The sequence below is a fragment of the Tympanuchus pallidicinctus genome, unplaced genomic scaffold, assembly GCF_026119805.1.
Source record: "Tympanuchus pallidicinctus isolate F22 unplaced genomic scaffold, pur_lepc_1.0 scaffold8, whole genome shotgun sequence".
Taxonomy (NCBI): domain Eukaryota; kingdom Metazoa; phylum Chordata; class Aves; order Galliformes; family Phasianidae; genus Tympanuchus; species Tympanuchus pallidicinctus.
In genome coordinates, this window is record NW_026294802.1 from 49,614,595 (window position 1) to 49,622,232 (window position 7,638).

Consider the following 7,638-nt stretch of genomic DNA (forward strand, 5'->3'; position numbering starts at 1 on the left):
CATCTGCAGGAGCTACAGTAGGGCTCCTTCCACTATAACCCATCCATGTAGCTTAGAGCAGGAATAGGACAAAGGGCAAAATGTGAGTGTGGAAAGCCCAGCTCTGAGATGTAGCAATCAATTGTCCAAAGGTATTGGAAACTTCATTGCAATGGAAGGCTCATCCATCTCTCTCTCAACAATTGACACCTGATGTCTTGGGCTTGATCCCTGTTCTGTGCCTAGAATACAGCTGCATGTGTGTATAAGAATCATTAGATCAGAGCCTGAAGCAGTGATTGAACACCTGGTGAAGGGCTGTAGCCAGCCCTGGGAGCACAGGTGGGAGCAATTCACCCATTGGAAGGGGAGGACCCAAGGTGCACCCTTCCCCAACCTCATTTCAGGGCTGGCAGCTGTAAGAGTAGCATCTCTATTTGGAGACTGCCTTCTTTAGAGTGCTTGATGAGGTTTGATCTTCAGAAAGGGGTAAGTGGTTCCTTCTTTGTTACCAGGATGTGATTGCTGCTTTTCTTGGGTGATCCAAAAGTAGTCTAATATCTGCTGCCTTCTGTCTTTACACCGTGGAACAGCTGCTTCAATCAGAGCCCCTTCCTCCTGTGTCCTGCTCCTGTATTTTATCATCTGATTTTATCTCCAAATTGAGATAAAATATTTCAACTTCCACAACATATGAAACTCCACGAAATGTCTGTTCCCGCTAATCAAGATAAAGGATCTTAAACCCCTCAATAAAGGTGGAACAGCATTTTGAATCTTCAGGTGTTCAAAGCTTTCCCTTGAGAAAATAATGTAAAACATTCTATTCTTTGCTTTTATTATACCATTATTTCAAATAGATAAATGTCCTCTGGAAGAGGAGGAATACTTGAAAATATGTATTTTAGCCAGGAGTAGGGAACTTGCTTTGAGCTGAAGAACACTTTAGGGAAACTGAGGAAGGCAGAAGCCACACTAATTGCTCAAAGGCACAGAAGAGTCACTTTGGACCTGTGGTTAAAATTTATGAGAATGTAATTCCTGGAACACCCCACACAGAAGCTTTTGTTCCTTTTACTCTGTATGAGTCCTTTGGGGTATGGGAATAATCTCTATGGTGATTATTTGTGATACCTCAGCGGTGACCCCAGTCCCACAGGCTTTTTCCTTAGCTGTTTAATTGCTTGCCTATCCCAGCCTGGGAGCCTGCACGAAGTGCCCTGAGATGCATTGACTCAAGGAGGAGCTGTTTCCCTGTAAATGAGAGCAGGACCCGTTCTTTTTAGATGCTGATGGATCACTTCAGCTTCAGTATTCATGGTCTGGGCACGTGCCAAGTTAGGTGTGCAAATCTGCCCCATTTGTGGGGCATCGTCTTCTGTTATCTCAGAAGGTAACTCAGATTAAGAAGTGAGGAAAGAACAGGGCTGCCTGGAGACCCCGTGGAGTCCACAAGCAGGCACTGTGTGGATCCAGGCAGAAACACCAATAGGGCACCAGTCTTCTCAGCCCCACTTTCCATCTGAAGATGCCCTGGAGGTGCTGGAAGGTGCTGGTTCCCATCCTTTCCCCCTAGCTTTGCATGCAGCACCATGACCCATCTGGCCGCTATCCAGAGCTGAGAGCTGGGATTCCCACCCTCAACCTGAATCCACCTCATCTGCCTTTAAATAGAACAGGACTTGGAGGGAGACTGGAACTGGAACGGAGCTCCTTCTGCACTGCGGGGCAGTGGGGTCGATGAAGAAGAAGCTGATGGTGAAATCAATTCATTCATTCATTACAGAGCTGCTGCAGTCACAAAGATATTTCAGTTGTGCTTGCTGGGAGGTCCTCATGAGAGAGACATCTCATTTTCATTGCAGTCCCCAAGGGTGGGTCAGAGTCGCACAGTTTGATTCCTGCTGAGTACAGAGTAATACGGATGTTGCAGGGACAATGGAGCCTCTTGCTGCTTGGAGGTGGTGATAGTTTGAATGAAATCAGACCCTACTTGAATCAAAGATTAGTGATAGGAGAAAACAGAGAACTGGGGAGGGATGGTGAATGTTATTCTCAAGGCTTGCAGAATGAGAAAATGAGACTGGGAGTGTATTTCCCACGGGCAGATAAGTTTGTGATCAGGCATCTCTTGTTGGGAGGGATCTGTGCCCTGGCCTGGTGCTCACAGTGAAGTCTTCTGAGCTACTTCAGTAGGACTCCACTAGAAAGCATTGTAGCCTTCCGCCCAACCTCACTGTGGTGGCCAGACCAGCACATCCCACAGCTGTAGTTCTGTCTCTGCCCACCGCGTGTACGGCACCCTCTGCTTTGCTGCCTGGTCTTGTGAGCAAAGCTCAATGCATTTGCATATAAATTCAGGTCATATAAATTCAGACAGAGGTCTGATCGCTGAATGGCTCTTGTTGCAAGATGCAGTGCTTTTTTTCTTTTTTCCCCATGTACCTTTGTACCTCAAATTGGAGAGCGGAATGTTGGTTGCTTAATTGCAGTGGTGATTTCAAACCCTTTGCTCCTTCCAGGGAGATTTTCAAGAGTCCTACAATCAGTATCTCAAAGCCTTCTGAAGATATAACCATTCATTGCAGCGCTTGGCTGGGTAATGTTTCAGAGAAAAAAATGTCATCCTGTCTGAATACACCATGTTAGCAAGAGAGGAAATGTACCTATCGACAGATGAACAGACAAAAAGACCCTGCAATGCTTGAAAAATAACTGGGACTTCTCAATCACTTCTATCTACCTGACAGCAAAGTTCACCTGCGAAGCAAGGGCAGAGTCTAAACAGCTACAGCATAATTTGAAAAACACTGATGGGAGTGGGGCTGTGGAGTAAGAACACCAAAGTGCTGATGGATCTGGTGAGTTCCTGTTCTGTATTGATGACAGGGACTGCACAAACAGACCTTCCTGGGCTGGCTTAAAATCTCATGAGAAGCACTGTATCACAGCAGCAATAGGCTGAAATTCATGGAAGTTTCAGCACAGGAGCAGAGCAATCAGTGCATTTCCTCGCTTGTCTTTGCAAGCAGAGATTGCTCATAAAATGGAACAGGCCTTCTCGGCTTTAAGGAAAGAACAATGTGTGGAAACATTATTTTATTTCTTACAGTTCTATGTAAAAACTGTGAGGTGCCACCATGACGTGAAACTTCCCTAGGAGTTTGTTTAATTAGGGGTAGTCAGGGTGGAAGAACGTAGGGCTATGGGGGGTGGATGCCTGTTGTAGGGGGCTCACTGCTCCTTAGCAGCATCGTGGCCCTGTTTCAGATGGTGCGTGTGCTGAGGGTGTTGTGTGACCACACCTGGAAAAGTGCTTGTGTTTCTGAATTGTGAGAAGAAGAGTAAGTGTAAGGACTTGCTTACAGTCTGTCAAGAGCTGAAATTTTCATGTTTCCATGTCCCGCATTCAATGTCTCTTTTTTTTCCCCCTTTTTTTTCAAAGCTCTGGTACATATAGGGATTTTCTTTTCCTTCCATCCCCATTTTCAGTCCTCAAGCAGGATCCAGAAGTGCTACAAATACTTCTAAGGGATGTCTGCATAACCAATTGCCCGATTTCACAGACTTCAATGGCATATAGTGGAATCTGCACATTTGTCTCTGTCTGCAGCCCTGCAAACCAGACACAGCAAATAACAATGACAGGAAGCAAAGTGCCCCAAACAAACCCTTTGTTACAGAGGGGACTGAAGAGGGTTATTTTTTTTTTTTTACTATTCTAAATTTTTCTTCAGTTTCAGAAACTTCTATTCTTTATGTAACTACTTGCTGCTGACAGAGGAGAGGACATCAGAAGTATGACACAGCTAATTTTAGGACCGAGATGAATAACTCTTTAATGACATGTATCTTTACATATAAATCCCAGATGGCCACCTGCACAGTCCACCAAATTTACAGTATTCAGCAAGACAACTTAGTTGGGGGGGGAGGGGGAAATAAAACCCCAACCCAAGAAGAATGCACTATTCAAAGTTCTCTTTGGCCCAGTTTCCTCAGCTGCTTGGGCATTGTGTCTCTGTGATGGCACAAGCAGAGCCCCTTTTTGTCCCTTCCTAATTTTCCTGCTCAAAAAGCAGCCCTGAGCTCGGTCTGACTTGTACTGCCACAGCTGATGGCGCAGTCATTTCTGGTGGTGCACCACTAGCCCAGAAAGGTTTTTGCTCTGTTAAAACTGGTGGGACTCACAGTCCATGCTATCAGCATCTCATCCCTAGCTTGGCAGCCAGTGGGATGAGGCTGTCAGTGCCAATTACCAGGCACTGATCCTTCTCTGGGTAGCACCGTTCTTCCAGGTTTGTTTCTCCTGTTACAACAAAAGAGGAAGCCTTTTGTAAGCAGTTCAGATAGTTTGTCCTACCCTGTAGAAGTAGGATTAAGGACAAGGGAGACTGACTATGCAACAGCTTGTTATGGGTTATGCTTGTAGCATTTCCCATTGCAAAACTGCTTTTAATGATCTGGGCCTGTGTTGTCCTTCTGAAAGTCTGCTGCAGGTTAGGTTTTGCAAGAGCAGTTTCAGATAAAGTGAAGCAGAGTTGCACACCCACTGCCACCACAGAGATCACTCTCACGTTCTATGCTTTGTAATGAGAAAATCACCTATGATAAAAATAGCATGAGGTGATGTCATTTAAAATTATCATAATGCATCTGGTAAGAAAAACCATTGGGGATATTGGGTGATCTGAAGTTTGAGGCTTTTTTTTTTTTTGAATCCCAGATTTTGTAATTGTAACCTGCTTCTATACAGTAATGAGGGCATGATTTGTTTTGCAGAGGTCTGGTTCTGTTCTGAATAGCGTGGGCTGGTGCAGGGGTTGTGGGGAAAGGTGCACAGATATGTGAGCTGTGCATAGAGTGATAGAATTGTTTGGGTTGGAAGGGGCCTCTAAAGGTTGGGTTGGATGTGGTCTGATTCCCCTGCAATGAATGTGGGTCACTTCATGTCACCAACCTGTACTGGTACAGCTTCATGCTGTGTCAGGGCTGCATTTCTCTCCTGTTCAAGCTGAAAGTGGAAGCAGCCACCAGAAGATGTCATCCCCCTTAATACTGCCCAAATGGAACAGAAGGACTCTGAGAAATGAGGACAGCAGATCCAGGAGATTCGTATCCATCCTCATGCTGCTAATACTGCAGCTCCTTTAAGATGGTAACATTTCATTGCTAGGAGATAACCTGAGCTGGTAACTGTGCAGCATCTTTTCATACAGACTAGCTGGGGCCATTCCAATTGAGTATAACAAATGACATAAGGAACAATATAAGCAGTGCTATAAATAATAATGCTGCAATTCCATTGATGGCTTATGGTGGCATTATAAATGATCGGAGCGAAGTCAGGAGGTCTCTTCACACCACCAGAGCCTCATGCTGGAATTATAGATCTAATTTAAGTGCATTTTGGGGGTAAATTATTTATTAAAGTGTAAAGCTTATGGAGATAAATGTTCAAGTAGTCAGACTCCTGGACTAGGTGAGCATTGCTGGTCCTAATAATTACAGGTAGAATTTGCCCTTGGGCAGAAGGGCTAGATGAAGTTTTTAGCAACATTTCAGATATCCAGAAGCCCTGGAGGACACTTCTTGGCACAAGGGTGCAATCCGTAGCCTTGCAATGAAATGGCCTGCTTGTATGAGCAATCAGTTCTGAACCCAATTTCTCATACATCCATTGCAGTCATTAAGCTGGTGTTAGGAGATGGAGGGCAGAGAAGCCTTTCTCAGGCTGATGGAAGAAAACATGGGTCTTACAACTGTTGTTTTAAGTCTTCCTGTGTTATGGCCCTGAAATGAAGTCCTGGTGCTGTTTTCATCTCTCGCATGTGTTTCATTCTAATTTTAGCCAGAACTTGTCAGCATTACCAAACCAGGGGAGCAATGGTGGGGCTGTGGTGAAATTCTCTCAGCCACGGATTTCTTAGTGACCTCAGAGAGCCTGGATGTGGCCGCAGAGCCCAGAAGACCAAGCTCAGGCTCTACCTGGTACTGCCTCCCTGAAGTCTGCTTTTGGGATGGGAAGCAGAGGAAGGCTGAGCTCATGATCTCTGTGAGGATGCATTTTCTGGAGTTTTCTGTAGCATAAAAAATTGTCCATGGAGCAGGAGTCTCAAGACAGTCTTGCTCCACTGGGCTGCAGTGGAGATAAATACATTAAGATGAGGTATTAAGATACAGTGGTAATTAGGAGCCATATAAGTAACTTAGATATAAAATGAAACTACTAATAATGCATAAATGCAAAGCCTTAAGAGGTTTGCTTCGTATAAAGCACCCAGCCATTTGGTGGCTTAGCTCAATTCTCTGAAGCTGCAAATTCAGCCTGAAAATCTTATGAGGATATGCTCTTTCAGTGAGATTCTTTTTTTTCCTCCTTGTCATATTTAAAATATTGCTGAGGCCAACTTTTTGTCTACAGGCAGTGTTTTTTTCATAGCTTCCAGCCAGACTAGAAAATGTTGGAAGGCAGGGAAAATATATTTAAAATGTGAACTTAGCAGACTTGGGGGAAGATCCTGATTAAGGCACTGTATCTATAGGCCAGACCAGGGAGATGAAGATGGAATCAGTATTCCTGCCACTAATTCACTCTGTAACCTTGTGTCTGTCGCTAAGCTTTTTTTTGTGCTCTATTTTCCTTGTCAGTAAAATGAGTATTATAATAGTTACCTTCCTGATAAGGGTTTCAGTTAATCAATTTCTAAAGCCCTTAAGTACAGAGAGAAGCAAGATAGCATATCAACGAAGTCTAGCTTTCATCTGTGCCTCAATATTCTCTGTGCTGCGTTGTCTGTAACTGAACAGGACCCGATCTATATAAACCAGAAACTCTCCTATTGACTTTGATGAATAAATAGTATTTTTTTTTTGCAAATAATACCCGCATGCTTTTTGTCACAGGCAGAATTTGCTCCTCTTTAAAATGTGTTTGAAAAGCAAATCAAAAAGGTTTCAGGTGGGCTGGTAGAATTAAACTCCCCTGATGACTGAATTGCTTGCACAGTTTGCCTGTGCTGTTCTTTGTAGCAACTTGAGTTGGTTTTTCTGCCACCGGTGGTAGTGATAGACGGAAAAAGCACTGCGCTTATTTTTCCCCTCAAAATTCTGAATTTTAGCCAAGGAAAAAGGCGAAGGAAATAATGAACTTCTGACAGGCATTTCTCAAACAATAGAATACTAAATCATGGTTTGGGAATGAAGATCCTTTCTTACAAGGACCGACTAAGGAGCTTAGCTTTTTTTAGCCGAGCAAAACTGAAGGCTGAAAAAAGAGGAGGTGATTGTTGCACGTAAGTAGATTGGGGCATAACAGCAGGGAAGAAAAAGAGCTATTAAATCTAAAGGACAATGCTGAAACAAGAACAAATGGGTATAAACAGACCATTAATAAATTCAGGCTGGTAATTAGAGGAATACGTCTAAATATCCGAAGAGCTGGATTATAGATAGTCTTTCAGGGGAAACAGGCGCAGGCAGGTGAAGGAATCCAACTGCATTTCAGATGGAGCTGTACATGGCAACCTTGGCTTGGGTGGAGGAGTGGACCCAAATCCAGCTCTGTATGTTTTGCTTGGAGAAGTCAATTGATTTTTAACATTTCCTCGAGTTTACTCCATCTCTAGGAAAACAGAGGGGATAACCACTTTTCTTCCA

General features: G+C 43.9%; 1 long non-coding RNA gene across 1 annotated transcript; it reads left to right on the plus strand.

Annotated features, from left to right (window-relative positions):
- The first annotated feature begins 395 nt into the window (after positions 1-395).
- LOC128074096 (uncharacterized) lies at positions 396-6,826 on the plus strand. The gene is made up of 3 exons (XR_008202977.1): positions 396-468; positions 2,502-2,840; positions 4,994-6,826. It is a non-coding gene; the product is annotated as an uncharacterized LOC128074096 (long non-coding RNA).
- The last annotated feature ends 812 nt before the right edge of the window (positions 6,827-7,638 follow it).